Genomic DNA, 21,070 nt, shown 5'->3' with positions numbered 1-21,070 from the left:
AGATCTTGGGTGGAGTCTCCTCGTCCCCGGTTTCCCGTGTTGACAAACCACTGATCACTGTTGTCCTCTCCTGGGTCGGGGGCTCGGTGACGACCCAGGCGTTGGTGGACTCTGGTGCTGGTGGTTTGTTCATTGATAGTGTGTTCGCTGCCGCCAATTCCATTCCTCTGCAGGCTCGAGGTTCCCCACTGGCTCTTGAGGCGATAGACGGCAGACCCCTTCTGCCGCCACACGTGACTCATGAGACCCTTCCAGTGGGGATAGCCATTGGTGCCGTTCACAGAGAGTCGGTCTGTCTCCAGGTTATTTCGTCTCCACACTACTCGGTGGTCTTGGGGTACCCCTGGCTCCAGAAGCATAATCCGACTTTCGATTGGAGATCGGTCGAGATCCTCTCGTGGTCACCGCAGTGTGGGGCTAGTTGCATCCATGGGCCTGTCAAGTTGCTGTGTACTTCCTCGGACTCTCTGTTGCCTCCTGAATACGAGGAGTACCGGGATGTATTCGATAAGGTGCGCGCGGTTGCCCTACCTCCGCACCGCCCATACGATTGTGCCATAGAGTTACAATCTGGTGCCGTTCCTCCTCGTGGCAAAGTCTATCCACTGTCGGTAGCGGAGAATGAGGCCATGGAGGAGTACGTGAGGGAGGCGCTTTCACGCGGACACATTCGCAAATCTTCGTCCCCGGCAGGGGCTGGATTTTTCTTTGTGAAAAAGAAGGGCGGTGAGTTGAGGCCTTGCATCGATTACAGGGGTCTCAATCGCATCACGATCAAGAACGCTTACCCGATACCCTTGATTTCCGAGCTGTTCGATCGCCTTAAAGGGGCCACGGTCTTTACCAAACTCGACCTGAGGGCGGCATATAACCTGGTAAGGATCAAGGCGGGCGATGAGTGGAAGACCGCGTTTAACACCAGGACCGGTCATTATGAATCCTTGGTTATGCCCTTTGGGTTGTGCAATGCGCCCGCAGTCTTTCAGGAATTCATCAACGATGTTTTCCGTGACCTGTTGCAGCAGTGTGTGGTGGTCTATTTGGATGACATCTTGGTATATTCTGAATCCATGGAGGTCCACATTCTGGATGTCAGACGAGTGTTGCAACGGTTACGAGAGAACAAGCTGTTCGGTAAGCTTGAGAAATGCGAATTTCACCGATCCCAGGTAACCTTCTTAGGTTACATCATTTCCGCTGAGGGGTTCTCCATGGATCCTGAGAAGGTTTCGGGTGTCTTACAGTTGCCCCAGCCCAGTGGTCTTCGTTCCCTGCAGCGCTTTTTGGGCTTCGCCAATTATTATCGGAAGTTCATCAGGGACTTTTCCATGCTGGCCAAGCCTCTCACGGATCTGACCAGGAAGGGCAGTAATTCCCAGGTCTGGCCGCTCGAGGCCATCCGAGCTTTTGAGGCCCTAAAGTCCGCCTTTGTGTCGGCTCCGATTCTGTCGCATCCCAACCCTGGGTTGCCCTTTGTCCTCGAGGTGGACGCGTCTGAGACGGGAGTAGGCGCCCTTCTGTCTCAGCGTAGAACACCAGAGGGTCCTCTGCTTCCTTGTGGGTTTTACTCCCGGAAACTGTCTTCCGCGGAGTGCAACTATCAGATTGGTGACAGGGAGTTATTGGCCATCGTGCAGGCCCTTAAAGAATGGAGGCACTTGCTCGAGGGTTCGGTGGTTCCGGTTCTCATCCTGACGGACCACAAGAATCTGACCTACCTTTCTGAGGCCAAGAGATTGACACCACGTCAGGCCAGATGGGCTCTGTTCTTGTCACGTTTTAATTACGTGGTCTCCTACCTACCCGGTTCCAAGAACATCAGGGCTGATGCCTTATCACGGCAGTACTCCGAGCTGTCCAGGGAGGAGTCGATTCCGACTTCGGTCATACCTCCGAATCAGATCCTGGCCGCCATTCGCACCAGCCTGACCTCTCCCCTGGGTGAGCAGATTTTGGCGGCTCAATCTGGTGCTCCCTCTGGGAGACCCAACGGCAGATGTTTTGTGCCTGAGGAGTTGCGCACTCGGTTGTTGCGTACCTACCATAACTCCAAGACCGCGGGGCATCCTGGAAAGAATCAGCTGTCCTGGGCTGTTTCACGTCTGTTCTGGTGGCCTTCCCTACGTTCCGACATCGCCGCATATGTAGCGGCATGCTCCGTTTGTGCCCAGAGTAAGTCCCCTCGGCACCTTCCGTTGGGTCTTCTGCAACCCATAGCCACCGGGGAGCGCCCATGGTCACACCTGGGGATGGATTTCATTGTGGACCTCCCTGCATCCCGAGGCCATACGGTCATTCTCATGATTGTGGATCGGTTTTCCAAAATGTGCCACTGTGTTCCTCTCAAGAAGTTACCCTCTGCACAAGAGTTGGCCACGATTTTTGCCAGGGAGGTCTTCCGGTTGCACGGTTTGCCCAAGGAGATTGTGTCGGATCGGGGGAGTCAGTTTGTGTCCAGGTTCTGGCGCGCCTTTTGCTCCCAGTTGGGGATTCATCTCTCCTTCTCCTCGGCCTACCACCCTCAGTCCAATGGGGCCGCAGAACGATCCAATCAGGCCTTGGAGCAATTCCTTCGTTGCTATGTCTCCGACCACCAAGACAATTGGGTTGACCTCCTGCCTTGGGCTGAGTTTGCCAGGAACACGGCGGTGAACTCTTCCTCTGGGACGTCTCCCTTCATGGCCAATTATGGGTTCCAACCTGCCGTGTTACCGGAGGTATTCTCTCCCCAGGATATTCCGGCTGTGGAGGATCACCTTTCCGTCCTACGTGCTTCTTGGGTACAGATCCAGAAGTCCCTTGAGGTCTCTGCGCAGCGCCAGAGACTCCAGGCTGATCGCAGACGAGCGCCTGCTCCTTCCTACCAGGTCGGAGACCGTGTTTGGTTGTCCACCCGCAACCTCAACCTTCGAGTGCCCACTCCCAAGCTGGCGCCTCGCTTTGTTGGTCCCTTCCGAGTGCTTCGCAGGGTAAACCCGGTAGCCTATGCCCTTGCGCTTCCTCCTGGCATGCGGATCTCCAACGTGTTTCATGTCTCCCTGTTGAAGCCACTGGTGTGTAATCGTTTCACTTCCTCGGTTCCTCGGCCTCGTCCGGTCCAAGTGGGCAATCGTGAGGAATATGAGGTGAGCAATATCCTGGACTCACGCCTGGTCCGCGGTCGGTTGCAGTTTTTGGTCCATTGGCGTGGTTATGGTCCAGAGGAGCGTTCCTGGGTTCCCTCCGCAGATGTCCATGCTCCTGCCTTGCTCCGAGCCTTCCACGCACGCTTCCCTCAGAAACCGTTTTGTGCTCCGCGGAGGAGGGGCCCTTGAGGGGGAGGTACTGTCATGGTCTTACCTTCTTGCTGTTCTCCTTCGTTTGACATGTGCTGGCGGCCATCTTGGTTTCTGGGTTTCTTGTAGCCTTCCACCCTGCGGCTCCTCCTTCCCACTGGGAGGAGCTGGATGCCTAGCTCATATATATAGGAGGTCTGTGGCTTCAGTTCCTTGCTTGGTCCTCTTGTGTACACATGCTTCTAAGACTGCTGCTGCTTCTGGTTCCTGATCCTGGCTTCGTCTGACTACCCTGCTGGTTCCTGATCCTGGCTTCGTCTGACTACCCTGCTGGTTCCTGATCCTGGCTTCGTCTGACTACCCTGCTGGTTCCTGATCCTGGCTTCGTCTGACTACCCTTCTGGTTCCTGACCTCTGGCTTCGCAAAGACTCTGCTCGGTTTCACCATCCGTTTGGACTTTTGCTTTACAGCTTTATTTTCAATAAAGCCTTCTTATTTTCTCTTATCTCTTGTTGTACGTCTGGTTCATGGTTCCGTGACAGTATATTACCACAAACCTGCCGATTAGATGACTAAAAATGTCATTAACGAAATGTTGAAAGACGGCAGGAGCATTGGTCAGACCGAAAGGCATAACTAGATTTTCATAATGCCCCTCAGGGGTGTTAAAAGCTGTCTTCCACTCATCCCCCTCCTTAATACGAATCAGATTGTAGGCCCCCCTAAGATCAAGTTTGGAGAACCACCTAGCACCCGCAATCTGGTTAAACAGGTCAGGAATGAGAGGAAGAGGGTATGGGTCTCGGATGGTTATCCGATTTAATTTGCGAAAATCTAGGCAAGGACGCAGGCCCCCATCTTTCTTTTTAACGAAGAAAAACCCTGCAGCCACGGGTGAAGAAGAAAGTCTGATGTGTCCCTTAGCCAAGCTCTCGGAGATATAATCTTTCATAGCTTGTCTCTCTGGACCTGAAAGATTATATAACCTGGTCTTGGGTAATTTTGCGCCGGGAATAAGGTTAACCGGGCAATCATAAGGACGATGAGGTGGTAACTTCTGACAACCCTTTTCAGAAAAAACTTCCTCAAAATCCGAAATAAATGTAGGTAGGGTAGTTATTAGGGCTGTCGAATATAATCGATGCAGCGATGCATCGCGATTCGACCCCCGGCGATTCTGCATCGATGCGGTTGCTTTAAATAATCGATGCATGTTGATGACGTCAGCGTCGCGTCCGCCGTGCAGAGCCGAGTCGGAAAAAAAAGTTTTTTGGCGCCTTCTTTCCCGCCTCCCGCTGACGTGACGACAGTGACACCCCCCTCCCCCTGTGTCGCACGCGTGAGTCGACTCGTGAGGAGGACTGGAGAGGAGACGGACGTGCATGCAGCAGCACTGAGCACAGCGGACCCGTCCTCGTACCCCCAAGAGCGCTCAGAACTTTCTCCTCGGTCGGCTAACTGTGCTGTGCACAAAAGAAAAAAAACAGGCTGTCTTGCGGGGGGACAGAGGAGGAGGAGACCGCAGGACTGGAGTGAAGGAGACGAGTGAGACCCGAGCTAGGCCGCAGCCACCGCCTGACAGTGCCACACACTCAGACACAGTGAGCAGCAGTGGCAGGCAGCACATGCCACATGGGAGCACAAACTGGCTGTCTGAGAGCCGAGGAGACCTTACCTGGCTCACAAGACTGGAGTGGGCTCACTGGGCTGGAGGCGTGGTAGAGTGCAGGTAAAATTTTCTGTTAAGTCACTGTGTGACGACAAGCTTTTCAATTTCTAGCACTGGGGAGAATGGTATTATTTTTTAAGATTGTGTCGGACACAATCTTCAAAAATGTGTCCATTCCATTGAATTTTCTAACTTGATGTACTGTCTATCTTTTGAATGTCAATTTTTAGGGGGGCTCAACTTAAAACCTCAGCCAAATATTCTAAAAGTGTATTTATTTGATTAAAGACAACTGACGCCCGCCAAGCCACCAGAGGAAGGCAAATCATTGAAAGAATAAATTGAAACTTAAAACCTGGAGTAAATCTTTATTGGATCACACAAATACACATTCACACAAACCAAAAAAACACACACCGACCTTCTGACATCATGTCTGACTATGGTGGCTGTGCCACATTGCCCGTCCTGTGGCCTGCCCTTTACCATTATGATTCAGTGAGGAGGATGTGTGTTTATTTTTTTTCTGGTATTCTGTGGTGTGTGTTTGTGATCCCATAAAGATTTGTCCAAGGTTTTCAGATTCAGTTGAAAATGTATTCTGTCAAGGATTTTCCAGCTTCCTCTAATGGTGGCATGGCTTGGCTTCAGTTGATGTATCGTGGTAGAGTACTTGCTGAGTGCTCAGTGCAGGTAACGTTTTCTGTAAAGTGACAACTCAGAGCTTATAGCACTGATCTAGACGTACTACCCATCTGGTGCTGGTGGTGGTGCTGGTGCTGGTGGTGGTGGTGGTGCTGGTGGTGGTGCTGGTAGTGGTGCTGGTGGTGGTGGTGGTGGTGCTGGTGGTGGTGCTGGTGGTGGTGCTGGTGGTGGTGCTGCTCCTGCTGCCAAAACAATCACGGTGAACCAGGAAGTTCTGCAACACAGACAACTTGAACACACTGTGTGACAGACAGTTCCTGACTGGCAAACATCACAGTGAGTGAACCTATAACACAGTCACTGACTGTGTTATAGGTTCACTGACTCACTGTGATGTTTTACAGTCAGGAACTGAAGTGCTCCTTTTTTTGTAGGTACTGTTTAATATTATATAATATATATTATATGGTAAAACTATTGTAAAACTTATAAACTAACTGCACCAGCCAGGCCAGCACAACAGTTTAATGTTACAGAGACACTGACAGTACTGTTTTAAATAAATACTGTTGTCTGCTGCACTGTTTTGTTCATTCAGACTTTGCTATATGATATGCAGGGAACTTGGTATGATTTGTTTAAATAGCAGATACAAATAAATATTTTTGTGCAATTTCTGACTGATTGAATTAATTTTTTGATGTAAAATTGAAAAACAAGGGGACTTGGGTAATAATCTTGATGCATCGTGATGCATCGCCGAATCGAATCGAATCGTGGACTTGATAATCGTAATCGCATCGAATCGTGAGACGAGTGAAGATGCGCAGCCCTAGTAGTTATGGAGGCGACTAAGCAATTGCTATTTAAGCAATTTTCTCTGCACTGCTCACTCCACTCCAATATCTCCCTGGCCTGCCAATCCACCACTGGATTGTGCGCTACCAACCAGGGAAGACCCAGCACTACCGGAGTGGGAAGCCCCTCCAGAACATAACATGAAAGCATCTCGTTATGGTGGTCCCCTACCCGAAGGTGTAAATTATGAACAATGTGGGTGAGGTTTCTCTGAGACAGAGGAGCAGAATCAATAGCGAATATGGGAATAGGTCTCTGTAGCGTACAGAGAGACAAACCCATAGTGCGGGCAAAATGGGCATCTATCAAATTTACCCCTGCTCCACTGTCTAGAAAGAAAGAAATAGTCTCCGTCTTATCACCAAAAACAATAACCGCTGGCAACACAAATTGCGATGTACGTATGGAGGAAACGTATACCCCCCGGCTGACATCCTCCACACAGCCTGGGGTTAGTAGTTTTCCGACGGTCTTTTGTTTCTGAGGAAAGAAGGACAGACATTAATGAAATGACCCCTCTCCCCACAAAAAAAACAAACCCCACGCCTACGGCGAGCCTCAGGAGGACGGACCTGACGAGTAGTTCCTCCTAGCTGCATAGGCTCGTCTAAGTCCGTACAGACTAACTGCTGCTTGGGAGGGGTTACCAATTGCTCCGGTTTTTTCAACCTGTCCCTAAGGCGTCTATCTATTCGGATAGAAAGGGACATAACCGCATCAAGGGAAAAGGGGGTCTCATATAATGCAAGCGCATCCTTAACCCTTTCGGATAACCCAGAGCTGACTCCTGAGAGCCGGGTCGTTCCATTGGGTATCCGTAGCCCACCTACGGAAGTCAGAGCAATACTCCTCTACCGGCTGCTCTCCTTGAAGGAGTCTCCGTAATCTTGATTCAGCCAGTGCGACTCGGTCAGGGTCGTCATATATGAGACCCAAGGCCCCGAAAAACTCATCCACTGACCGAAGAGCCTGGGAATCAGTAGGTAAAGAACGCCCAGGACTGCGGGTCCCCCTGCAGCAGGGAAATAACAACCCCCACCCGCTGTTCTTCATTACCAGAGGAGTGAGGGCGCAGTTTAAAATATAATTTAAAGGCCTCACGGAATGTCAAAAACTTGTCCCTTACCCCAGAAAATCTGTCAGGGAGAGGGACCTTGGGTTCCGCAACAACCTGGTTACCAGTAGCAACCGCTGGGCTTGCAGTCAGTTGTAATTGCTGCTGTTGCTGGAGGACCGACGCCTTCAATCCTACCACCTCCAAAGACAGGCCATGAAATTGTTTGGACAGAGCAGCAATTTGATCCATACTGGATCCTAAGTAGGTAAAAAAAAAAAATTTTTTTTTTTTTTTACCTACACAAAATAAGGGCCAGATATAATGTAATGACCGGCGTCACGCACAGGGAGGGAAAAGGGAAAGCCCTGCCCAAGCGAGAGGGAAAGGTGGTGACCCCTGACTCACCTTGCGGCTGGCACCGGACTGCCCTGACGTCCCTAGACGAGTTCCTCACCCGTGCGGCGATCACGTGCCTAAACCCTGGCTTTCCCTAAAATGAGCCCTAGCTAGTGTCGGTGGGATCGCTAGTCCACACCACTGACACTAAGAGGGAAACACCAGGGAGAGGACAGACAATACAGACAAACATACACCCAGGTGGGCGACCACAGCAGACCACAAAGGTCCAACAGGGATCCGGAGGGTAGCATTCTGGACCAACAACCAGAGAACGCAGCAACACAGCTCCAGAGGGTCAGAATAGATGTCCAGGCAGGAAGCTCTATATCTGGCAACCAGAGAAGTGTGAGAGGGGAATATAAGGAGGTTGGGAGAGCTGGACAAGGAACAGCTGTGGAGAAGGAGCTACGGATCCCTGAGTGAGCCAAAAGGGTTGCAAAGCAAACCCAGAAAGCTACCATAAGGAAACAGCCCTATCTTACATAGAGTGTGCAGCCAACCGCTGCGACTTCCTGACCCCGGGTATAATCGGAGTCAAGCGTGGTTCTTGACACCCTCGTGACAATATGCCCCCCTTAAGTCCAACTTGGAGAACACCTTGGCACCAATAATCTGGTTAAACAAATCAGGAATCAAAGAAAGAGGGTAAGAATCCCGGATAGTAATCTGATTAAGTTCACGAAAATCCAGACATGGCCAAAGACCTCCATCTTTTTTTTTTTTTCACAAAAAAGAATCCTGCAGCCACTGGAGACTTGGAAAGTCTTATGTGCTCTTTCTTCAAACTCTCTGCAATATATTCTCTCATGGCCAGTCTTTGAGGTTCAGAAAGATTATACAACCTAGTTTTAGGCAATTTAGCCCCGGAATAAGATTGACAGGATAATCATATTCCCGATGGGAATATAAATCCTGACATCCACTCTCAGAAAACACATTGGCAAACTCAGATATAAAAGAGGGTACAGCCTTAGTAGTAACCACAGAAAAGGATGTATTGAGACAATTATCAATGCAATAGTCCCCCCAATCCACAATCTGCCTAGCTTGCCAATCGATAGTTGGATTATGCTTGGCGGCAAGCCACGGTAAACCCAGAACCATAGGTGCAGGGAAACCTTCCAAGACAAAACATGAGATAACTTCTTGATGAAAGTCACCCACGCTTAATCTGATATCATGCAAAACTTGTGATAAGCACCTCTGAGTAAGAGGGGCAGACTCAATAGCAAATACAGGAATGTCTTTTTTTTTATGTACTTGGTGATAACCCGAGCATGCGGACAAACTGAGCATCAATCAGGTTCACCCCTGCCCCGCTGTCTATAAATACTTCAGTTCCCACAGTTTTTGACTCCAGCGGCACCTCGGCAGTCAGGAGAAATCAGGTACTACCATCAAAGGACAAATGCACATTCTCTGACTCCCCACTTACACCTCCGGTAGTCAGATGGGATTTAGAAGCCCTTTTTGTTTCTCTTTTTTTCCCGCTGAATGCTTGGACATACAGTACAGACCAAAAGTTTGGACACACCTTCTCATTCAAAGAGTTTTCTTTATTTTCATGACTATGAAGGCATCAAAACTATGAATTAACACATGTGGAATTATATACATAACAAACAAGTGTGAAACAACTGAAAATATGTCATATTCTAGGTTCTTCAAAGTAGCCACCTTTTGCTTTGATTACTGCTTTGCACACTCTTGGCATTCTCTTGATGAGCTTCAAGAGGTAGTCCCCTGAAATGGTCTTCCAACAGTCTTGAAGGAGTTCCCAGAGATGCTTAGCACTTGTTGGCCCTTTTGCCTTCACTCTGCGGTCCAGCTCACCCCAAACCATCTCGATTGGGTTCAGGTCCGGTGACTGTGGGGGCCAGGTCATCTGGCGCAGTACCCCATCACTCTCCTTCATGGTCAAATAGCCCTTACTAATTTTTCGGCTGACTGACTGACCTTAATTTCTTAAAGTAATGATGGCCACTCGTTTTTCTTTACTTAGCTGCTTTTGCCATAATACAAATTCTAACAGTCTATTCAGTAGGACTATCAGCTGTGTATCCGCCTGACTTCTCCTCAAGGCAACTGATGGTCCCAACCCCATTTATAAGGCAAGAAATCCCACTTATTAAACCTGACAGGGCACACCTGTGAAGCTCATCAAGAGAATGCCAAGAGTGTGCAAAGCAGTAATCAAAGCAAAAGGTAGCTACTTTGAAGAACCTAGAATATGACATATTTTCAGTTGTTTCACACTTGTTTGTTATGTATATAATTCCACATGTGTTAATTCATAGTTTTGATGCCTTCAGTGTGAATCTACAATTTTCATAGTCATGAAAATAAAGAAAACTCTTTGAATGAGAAGGTGTGTCCAAACTTTTGGTCTGTACTATATATTAAGAAAATGTCCCCTTTGATCGCAGAAAAAACATACTCCCTGCTTGCGATTCCTACTTTTGCAAGCAGATCCCGGAGTCACTCCCCCTAATTGCATGGGTTTATCCTCAGGTATAAGCTCATGAGTCTCTTCACCCAAAGAGTCAAAGGAATACGGTACGTTATGTAATCGAACATCCTGAGAGAGTGGGCCCTTAGATCTCTCTCTCAGGCGTCTATCAATACGTACAGCCAAAGACATAGCAGCTTCCAAAGACTCAGGATTCTCATTAAAGGCCAAAGTGTCCTTCAGCCTCTCAGATAATCCCTGACAAAACTGTCAACAGAGAGCTGGATGATTCCACTCAGTATCCGTAGCCCCCCTCCTAAATTCAGAACAATAGATCTCCGCCAAAAGCTCTCCCTGACGCAGGCCGCGTAATTTAGTGTCGGCCAGGGAGGTTTGGTCCGGGTCATCATAGAGGAGACCTAAAGCTCCGAAAAATGCATATACTGATTGGAGAGACTGCGATAGGGTCGGCAGAGAAAAAGCCCAAGACTGGGCATGGCCTTTAAGCAACAAAATAATCACACCCACTCTCTGGCTCTCGTCCCCAGATGAGTGTGGACGCAACTTAAAGTACCATTTGCACGCTTCCCTGAACCGAATAAAATTATCACTTTCCCCCGAGAATCTATCCGGGAGAGCAACTTTAGATTCAGGACAGGTCAGGTAACCACTACTAGGATCAGCCAATAGTGGTCTCTGCATTTGTGAGATGGTAGTGTGGAGGTCATCCACCTCCAGAGACAGATCCTGTAGCTGTCTGGTCAGTGCAGCAATAACATCTATGGCTGAACTGACACAACAACAACATGACGGTTATTTGGCGGTTTATAATGTCACGATCAGTGTGGGGGAAAAACTCCACTACTAAACACAGGAGGGAAGGGGAACAGTAACTGGGCCTGGAAACTAGGGAAGGAATAGGTCACCTCCTAAACAACCCTAATCCACGCCCTTCATATGAATATGAATAGACCTTGAAGGTAGGAATATTCATATGCTGTATACCTAGGCCCTTATATCCCTATAAGGCACTGGAATGAGGTTAGGACCAAAGACAACCCATTCCACTCCAGATGGATGAATGGAAGTCTCTGTCTCAGGCCCAGATACAAACAACAGGGAATATAACTAACACAAAACAATAAGAAAAGACAAGACTTATCTGAAAGTAGAAAACTGGCAATTCCAGAAGCACCACAGAGTACAACCGACCAGCTAGTTAGAAGGTAGGAAGAAAATCTATAAACCGCACCTCCAAGAGTGAGAAGCGGCTACTTATGGGAAAAGTAAATTAACAAGCAACACCTGAAGCAAGGGGTGTGGCATTCACCAAAACAGACACAATAAGATCCAAAGTGAACTTGTCAATTTAACCCACAAGATGCCAGTCTCTCCGATCTTTTGGTACCTACCATTGTAACGTCCATGACATTTCCCTTTTCTGAAAGAAACGCACCATAAATGCAGGTATGTTGTTGCAAAAACCACATGCAGTTTTTAGGTGTGTTTTTTTTGACGCACCACAAAATGCAGCACAGCCGTGATGTGTGGCAGCAACCTAAGGCTGCATTCACATTACAGTGTTTTAAATGGCTGTTTTAAATCCATTTTTATGGCTGTTAAAAACCCTGTAATAATGTTTCCCCCACCTGTATATATAAGACCTCTCCCCCATAGTTCCTTCAAATTTGCTGGGTCCAAAAAACAAACCTGATGTCACGACACTAGGAGTGTCAGGTCCTTCCTGTGTTCAAGAGGTGAGAATTTTTTGTTTACACAAGCAGAATGGATGCTGTACTAATGAACGCTCTACAATGGAAACTCTCCGGGGGTTCTCCGGGAATTAAGAAAATGAAAATACTTAAATATTACTTTATCATAAATATATTCTCAAATACCTTTCATTAGTTATAATGGCTTGTTTTGTCTGGGGAGCAATCATCAGGGGAAACAAAATGGCCGCCATTCTATTAGTTCATACAAAACCTGTTCTGATCACACATGAGAACAAGTTACTTTACAAAACTGAGGTAAACAGCAGCCTAATCCTCCTCGTTGCTGTACTTGTCAGGGATTATCATCCTGAATACAGATGATAAGAACTTTAGCTGAGGAGACATGAAGTACAGAGAGGACGGGCAGGACAGGCTGTGGTAATCAAGACTGCATACAAGTGCTGCTGTACGGCATACATATTAGGACATCCTCAGACATCATCCACAACTCCCTCCCCCGTCAGGCAAAACTCCATCCCTCGTCAGGCAAAACTTCCTCCTACCTCAGACATCATCCACAACTCCCTCCTCCGTTAGGCAAAACTCCATCAGTCCTCCTCCCTCAGACTAAACTTCCTCCTCCCTCAGGCTATACTCCTTCCTCCCTCATCCCAAACTCCTTCCTCCCTCATACGTCAGCCCAAATTCCTTCCTCCCTCATCCCAAACTCCTTCCTCCCTCATATGTCAGCCCAAACTCCTTCCTCCCTTAGCCCAAACTCCCTCCTCCCTCAGCCCAAACTCCCTCCTCCCTCAGCCCAAACTCCCTCCTCCCTCCTCCGTCTGCCCAAACTCCCTCCTCCCTCAGGCGTCAGCCCAAACTCCCTCCGGCGTCAGCCCAAACTCCCTCCTCCCTCCTCCCTCCTTCGTCAGCCCAAACTCCCTCCTCCCTCATGCGTCAGCCCATACTCCCTCCTCCCTCAGGCGTCAGCCCACACTCCCTCCTCCCTCAGACATCAGCCCACACTCCCTCCTCCTTCAGACGTCAGCCCACACTCCCTCATACATCAGCCCAAACTCCCTCCTCCCTCCTCCTTCACTCCCTCATCCAAAACTCCCTCAGCCAAAACTGCCTCATCCATCAGGTGTCAGCTCACAGACTCTGGCCCCGCCCCTACAACTACAGTGCGTGCTCTCGTCGATGCCACGCCCCCCATTTTAACCTTCAGGCACACTGTCCAATCAGCATAAGTAGTGTTCAAAGATCCTGCTGCTGATTGGCTAGTGGCAGGCAGTAGGCATGCACCCAGTGTGGCAGTCAGTGTAACATGAGCTGCCGGCCACCAGTGTTATTCAGGCAGCCCAGCAGATAAGCCGTCCGTCCCCAGCAAGCAGAAGAGCCGTGGTTCGCACAGCCAGCAGCCTCCTACACAGTAAGAAACTTGCATTTCCCTCCTCACCACCCTGCTTGATGTCAACCCCTTCCTGAACATTGTAAATGTGGCGCCCCCCCGTCAAGATGGCGGAGCGGCATACTCTATTCATGGATCCCCCGCTCCCAAACCCCCTCCCCCTGCACACATGCCACGATCCCCCGCTCCCCTCACCCCCCCCCCCCGCACACATGCCACGATTCCCCGCACCCATCCACCCCCCCTGCACAGATGCCGCGATCCACCGCTCCCCTGCCCCCCCCCCTGCACAGATTCTGCGATCCCCCGACAACCCATTGTACAGATGCCGCGATGCCCGGCCCCCCTCCCTCCCTTAGATGCTGCGTTCCCCGGCTTTTTCCCCCCACCCCCTCCTTACAAACGCTTCGGTCCCCCCCCCTCATAGACGCTGCGGTCCGTGACTCCCCCCCCCATAGACGCTGCGGTCCGCGGCTCCCCTCTCTTCACAGGTGCCGCGATCCCCTGACAACCCATTGTACATATGCCGCGATTCTCCATGTGGCCCGACCCCCCCCTCAGACGCTGTGGTCCGCGGCTTTACCCCCCCCATAGACGCTGCAGTCTTCGGCTTTCCCCCCCCCTCATAGATGCTGCGGTCCGCGGCTCCCCCCCCCCTCATAGACGATGTGGTCTGCGGCTTTCCCCCCCTCATAGACGCTGCAATCCGCGGCTCCCCCCCCCTCATAGATGCTGCGGTCCCCGGCTCCCCCCCCCCCTCCTTACAGATGCTGCGGTCCCCGGCTCCCCCCCCCCCCTTACAGACGCTGCGGTCCCCGGCTTCCCCCCCCCTTTTACAGACGCTGCGGTCCCCGGCTTCCCCCCCCCTTTACAGACGCTGCTGTCCCCGGCTCCTCCCCTCCTTACAGACGCTGCTCCCCCTGGCTTCGCCAACCCACCCCCTTACAGAAGCTGCGGTCCCCGTTTCTCCCCCCCCTTTACAGGCGCTGCGGTCCCCGCCCCCCCCTCACCTCTCAGATGCTGCGGTCCGCTCCTTCTTTCTCCCACCAGTCCGCTGTGCTGCACTGCTTTTTCAGCGTCCCGGTGGTTACCATGGCAACTGGACACCTTCACAGGTTGCCATGGTATAGTTAAGCCTGAGCAGGCTAAGTTCAAGTGAAAACCCTCTGCAGTACACTATATAGTGTATTGCAGAGGAGGCATCAGACCCACTGGATCTTAAAGAACCAAGTGGGTCTGGGTCAGAAGGAAAAATAAATAAATAAAAAACACATTTTCCAAAGAATAAAATGAAACAAATAAAATACCCTACACATGTGTGTGTCATTACGGATGCGGTGATACCAATCTATGAAACGGTCATATAACTTTCCCCGCACGGTGAACTACATAAAAAAAATTAAAATTTTGCTCACCTTTCTTTCTATAAAAATGTATTAAAAGTTATTTAAAAAGTCGTATGTACCCCAAAATAGTGCCAATCAAACCGTCACCTCATCCCGCAAAAAATGAGCCCCTACCTGAGACAATCGCTAAAAAAATAAAAAAAATATGGCTCAGAATATGGAGGAGACACTAAAACATCTTTTTTCTTGTTTTAAAAAAGCTGTTATTGTGTAAAACTTACATAAATAAAAAAAAAAGTATACATATTAGGTATCGCAGCGTCTGTATCGACCGGCTCTATAAAAATATCACATGATCTAACCCCTCAGATGAACACTGTAAAAAATAAAAAATTTAAACTATGCTAAATAAACCATTTTTTGTCACCTTACATCACAAAAAGTGTAATAGCAAGCGATCAAAAAGTCACACGCACCCCAAAATAGTGCCAATAAAACCGTCATCTCATCCCGCAAAAATCATACCCTACCCAAGGTAATCGCCCAAAAACTGAAAAAATTATGGCTCTCAGACTATGGAAACACTAAAACATGATTTTTTGGGCTTCAAAAATGAAATCATTGTGTAAAACTTACATAAATAAAAAAAAGTATACATATTAGGTATCGCCGCGTCCGTATTGACCGGCTCTATAAAAATATCACATGACCTAACCTGTCAGATGAATGTTGTAAATAACAAAAAATAAAAACGGTGCCAAAACAGCTATTTCTTGTTATCTTGCCTCACAAAAAGTGTAATATAGAGCAACCAAAAATCATATGTACCCTAAACTAGTACCAACAATACTGCCACCCTATCCCGTAGTTTCTAAAATGGGGCCACTTTTTTTGAGTTTCTACTCTAGGGGTGCATCAGGGGGGCTTCAAATGGGACATGGTGTCAAAAAAACCAGTCCAGCAAAATCTGCCTTCCAAAAACCGTATGGCATTCCTTTCCTTCTGTGCCCTGTCATGTGCCCGTACAGTAGTTTATAACCACATATGGGGTGTTTCTGTAAACTACAGAATCAGGGCCATAAATATTGAGTTTGGTTTGGCTGTTAACCCTTGCTTTGTAACTGGAAAAAAAATATTAAAAAGGAAAATCTGCCAAAAAAGTGAAATCTTGAAATTCAATCTCTATTTTCCATTAATTCTTGTGGAACACCTAAAGGGTTAATGACGTTTGTAAAATCAGTTTTGAATACCTTGAGGGGTGTAGTTTATAGAATGGGGTCATTTTTGGGTGGTTTCTATTATGTAAGCCTCGCAAAGTGACTTCAGACCTGAACTGGTCCCTAAAAATTGGGTTTTTTAAAATTTCTGAAAAATTTCAAGATTTGCTTCTAAACTTCTAAGCCTTGTAACATCTCCAAAAAATAAAATAATAAAATAAAATATCATTCCCAAAATGATCCAAACATGAAGTAGACATATGGGGAATATAAAATATGAACTATTTTTGGAGGTATTACTATGTATTATAGAAGTAGAGAAATTGAAACTTGGAAATTTGCAATTTTTTAAAAATTTTTGGTCAATTTGGTATTTTTTTATAAATAAAAATGTATTTTTTTTACTTCAATTTACCAGTGTCATGAAGTACAATATGTGACGAAAAAACAATCTCAGAATGGCCTGGATAAGTCAAAGCGTTTTAAAGTTATTAGCACTTAAAGTGACACTGGTCTGATTTGCAAAAAAAGTCCGTAAGGTGAAGTCCTTAAGGGGTTAAAAAAATAAAATATTGACATGTTAGGTATTGCTTCGTCCGTAATGACCTGCTCTATAATAATACCACATGAACTAAGCCCTCAGGTAAACACGGTAAAATAACTAAAAACTGTGTGAAAAAAAAAAATTTTTTGGGCAACTTGCCACACTAAAAGTGTAATCCCAAGCAATCAAAAAGTAATAAGCGCCACAAAATTGTGCCAATCTTTCCATCATCTCATCCCGCAAGAATGGACTCTACATAAGACAGACTCTCAAAAAAAAAAAAAAAAGGCTCTCAGGATATGCATATAAAAAAAATTATTCACTCATCTTAATAAACTAAATCTGGTTCCTTTATGAAAGGCACCTAAATAGTGTATTGGCGATTAATTATAGATAGAACCTTATAAGATCAAAAAGTTTAATTGATTCTAATTGGTGGATCGTTCAACATAGTTTTATTTTATTAAAATTACAGAATATCTGCCTCGTGTCCCCTATGTTGAAACAAATCAAATCAAATTCAACACGGACATGGTAATTGAGAGCAGCTCATTCGGGTCCGTGTACATTGGATCATACCAGGGAACACCTTCAGCTATAAAAAAAATACCTCTCAATGAACAGAATAGTGATATCATGCATGAAATTCTGGTTTGTTTGCAAGTATATTTTCATCACTTTAGGCCTCATGCACACGACCATTTTTTTTTCCGGTCTGCAAAAACGGGTTCCGTTTTTCCATGATCCGTGTCCGTTTTTTCATCCGTGGGTTTTCCTTGATTTTTGGAGGATCCACGGACATGAAGGAAAGTAAAAAAAAATATCCTTTTGGTGTCCGCCTGTCCGTGCGGACCCAAACGGATCCGTCCTGACTTACAATGCAAGTCAATAAGGACGGATCCGTTTGACGTTGACACAATATGGTGCAATTGCAAACGGATCCATCCCCCATTGACTTTCAATGTAAAGTCAGGAGTCCCTATTATATCATCGGATCGGAGTTTTCTCCAATCCGATGGTATATTTTAACTTGAAGCGTCCCCATCACCATGGGAACGCCTCTATGTTAGAATATACCATCGGATTTGAGTTAGATCGTGGAACCCAGATCCGACAGTATATTCTAACACAGAGGCGTTCCCATAGTGATGCGGACGCTTCAAGTTAGAATATCCTACGAACTGTGTACATGACTGCCCCCTGCTGCCTGGCAGCACCCGATCTCTTACAGGGGGCTGTGATCCGCACAATTAACCCCTCAGGTGCCGCAACTGAGGGGTTAATTGTGCGGATCATAGCCCCCTGTAAGAGATCAGGTGCTGCCAGGCAGGAGGGGGCAAACCCCCCTCCCCTGTATTTAACTCATTGGTGGCCAGTGCAGCCCCCCTCCCTCCCTAATATTATATTCATTGGTGGCCAGTGCGGCCTCACCTCTGCCCCCCCCCCAGCTAAAATCACGTCCCCCCATCATTGGTGGCCAGTGCGGCCTCACCTCTCCCCCCCCCCAGTTAAAATCACGTTCCCCCATCATTGGTGGCAGCGGAGAGTTCCGATCGGAGTCCCAGTTTAATCGCTGGGACTCCGATCGGTAACCATGGCAACCAGGACGCTACTGCAGTCCTGGTTGCCATGGTTACTTAGCAATTTTTAGAAGCATTATACTTACCTTCGCTGTCTGTGACCGGCCTGGCACTCCTCCTACTGGTAAGTGAAAGGTCTGTGCGGCGCATTGCTTATAGCACAGACCTGTCACTTACCAGTAGGAGGAGCGCCCCGGCCGGTCACAGACATCGCAGGTAAGTATAATGCTTCTAAAAATTGCTAAGTAACCATGGCAACCGATTAAACTGGGACTCCGATCGGAACTCTCCGCTGCCACCAATGATGGGGGAGCGTGATTTTAACTAGGGGGGGAGAGGTGAGGCCGCACTGGCCACCAATGATGGGTGGACGTGATTTTAACTAGGGGGGGCAGAGGTGAGGCCGCACTGGCCACCAATGATGGGGGGACGTGATTTTAACTGGGAGGGCAGAGGTGAGGCCGCACTGGCCACCAATGAATGGGGGAACGTGATTTAAACTAGGGGGGGGAGAGGTGAGGCCGCACTGGCCACCAATGAATGGGGGAACGTGATTTAATCTAGGGGGGCAGAAAAAGGGGAGGCCGCACTGGCCGCCAATGAGTTAAATACAGGGGAGGAGGGTCTGCCCCCTCCTGCCTGGCAGCACCTGATTTCTTACAGGGGGCTATGATACGCACAATTAACCCCTCAGGTGCGGATCACAGCCCCCTGTAAAAGATCGGGTGCTGCCAGGCAGCAGGGGGCAGTTATTACACAGTTCTCAGTATATTCTAACTTGAAGCGTCCCCATCACTATGGGAACGCCTCTGTGTTAGAATATATTGTCGATCTGCGATCCGTCTGTGTGAAAGTTGCCTACGGCCACGGATCACGGACGCGGATGCCAATCTTGTGTGCATCTGTGTTTTTTCACGGACCCATTGACTTGAATGGGTCCGTGAACCGTTGTCCGTCAAAAAAATAGGACAGGTCTTATTTTTTTGACGGACAGGAAACACGGATCACGGCCGCGGGTGAACAACAGTGCATTTTCCGAGTTTTCAACTGACCCATTGAAAGTCAACAAAAACGGAACAACGGCCACAGATGCACACAACGGTCGTGTGCATGAGGCCTTATCTTAATATATATAAATTTTATTTGCCTATTAAAGGGGTTATCACATCTTAGACAATGATTTCATATTGCAAGTATATGCCAGCATTGTCTGATAGGTGCTGGATTCCCCTCTGGGACCCGCAACGAAAAGGAGAACGGAGCAGGGAGAGCGTTGCCTGGAGGACAAAGGGTTTCCCGGGGTCTAGCGACCACCAGACGCAGCTTTCCGCCTCTCCCATTGAAGTGCATGTGAGCGCAACACACATGCGCAGCCAGCCTCCATTTATTTCTATATAGCCACCGAAAATAGCTGAGCGCTGGCTCGTTTATTTCTCTCTGCTAAATAGAAGGCAATTGGATCTGTGGCCGAGCATACGCAGTTCTCTTCCATCTCTTTTGCTCCGTTTGGTATACTGTTAAATATGGGATAACCCCATTAACTAACCATACTTCCCTTAATTTTCAATGTATGTATTTGCAGAAGACTATCTCATCCCAACATAGTTCGATTTATGGCGACTGCAAAAACAGAGTCGTTTGTATTAATAGCAAACGAATATATACACGGGGCAAGCTTGCACACAGTTCTTCATGGAAGCGAAAACTCTGTAATGGTAAAAAAAAATGTTTTATTTTTTTTATAATTGACTTTGTCACTTACACATAGAGGTGAAACTCGAAAATTTAGAATATCGTGCAAAAGTCAATTTATTTCAGTAATGCAAATTAAAAGGAATTACATTAATGCAGCTTAAAATTAGAATTTGGTGAAAAGGTTCAATACTCTAGGCTCAAAGTGTCACACTCTAGTCAGCTAATAAATCCATACCCCCTGATTGTGACTCTGGGGTTTCATAAGCTGTAAGCCATAATCATACAAATTATAACAAATAATGGCTTGAAATATCTTGCTTTGCCTATAATGAGTCTATCTCATATATTAGTTTCACCTTTTTAGTTGCATTACTGAAATAAATGAACTTTGCACGATATTCAAATTTTTCGATTTTCACCTGAAAGTAGACTTTGATGAATACAACCGAATTTATTAGCAATAATAACATTAGTAATGAATTTTTTTCTTTGAAGCTGGATGCAGATGAAAAAAATTATGTTGCTTTAGAAATTTTGATGGCTGTGGAATATATACACTCTAAAAACATTATCCATCAAGATTTAAAGCCAGCCAACATTATTGTAAGTTCTACTTCAAATATTGTTTTGCCTTTGCTTATATTGTTGTATTGGTTTAATACTTATTTAGTTTTAAGAGCGTTGTCCATAAAGTATAAAAAAAATTTTTTGTAAAAATTCAATCGATTAAGTACATACAGGTGAATATTTCCGTAAATAATATACATTTCTTAATGCCTATTGTTTATCATTAATTATTGGTGATATGCAATGATTAATTTAATTAAGGCTAGGTATTTTGTTCATTACTGATTTTACTCCTGTTTACCCGCACTATAATGCCTCTTTCACACTACCGTATGGCTATTTCAGTGTTTTGCGGTGCCTTTTTCACTGATCCGTTCCTTTTTTTTTTTCCGTTGTGTTTCCATTTCCGTTCAGTTTTTCTGTTCCATTTTTCTTTATGGCATATACAGTATATCGTAATTACAAAGAAAAAAATTGGGTTGGGCATAACATTTTCAAAAGATGGTTCTGCAAAAACGGAACGGATACGGAAGACATACGGATGTATTTCTGAAAGTGTCCTGTTTTTTTGGTGGAACCATTGACTTGAATGGAGCCACGTAAAGTGATTTGCAGGCAATAATAGGACATGTTCTATCTTTC

Source organism: Bufo bufo, chromosome 7, assembly GCF_905171765.1.
Source record: "Bufo bufo chromosome 7, aBufBuf1.1, whole genome shotgun sequence".
Classification (NCBI taxonomy): domain Eukaryota; kingdom Metazoa; phylum Chordata; class Amphibia; order Anura; family Bufonidae; genus Bufo; species Bufo bufo.
The sequence above is the reverse complement of the archived record's forward strand: the minus strand, read 5'-3'. Positions refer to the sequence as shown.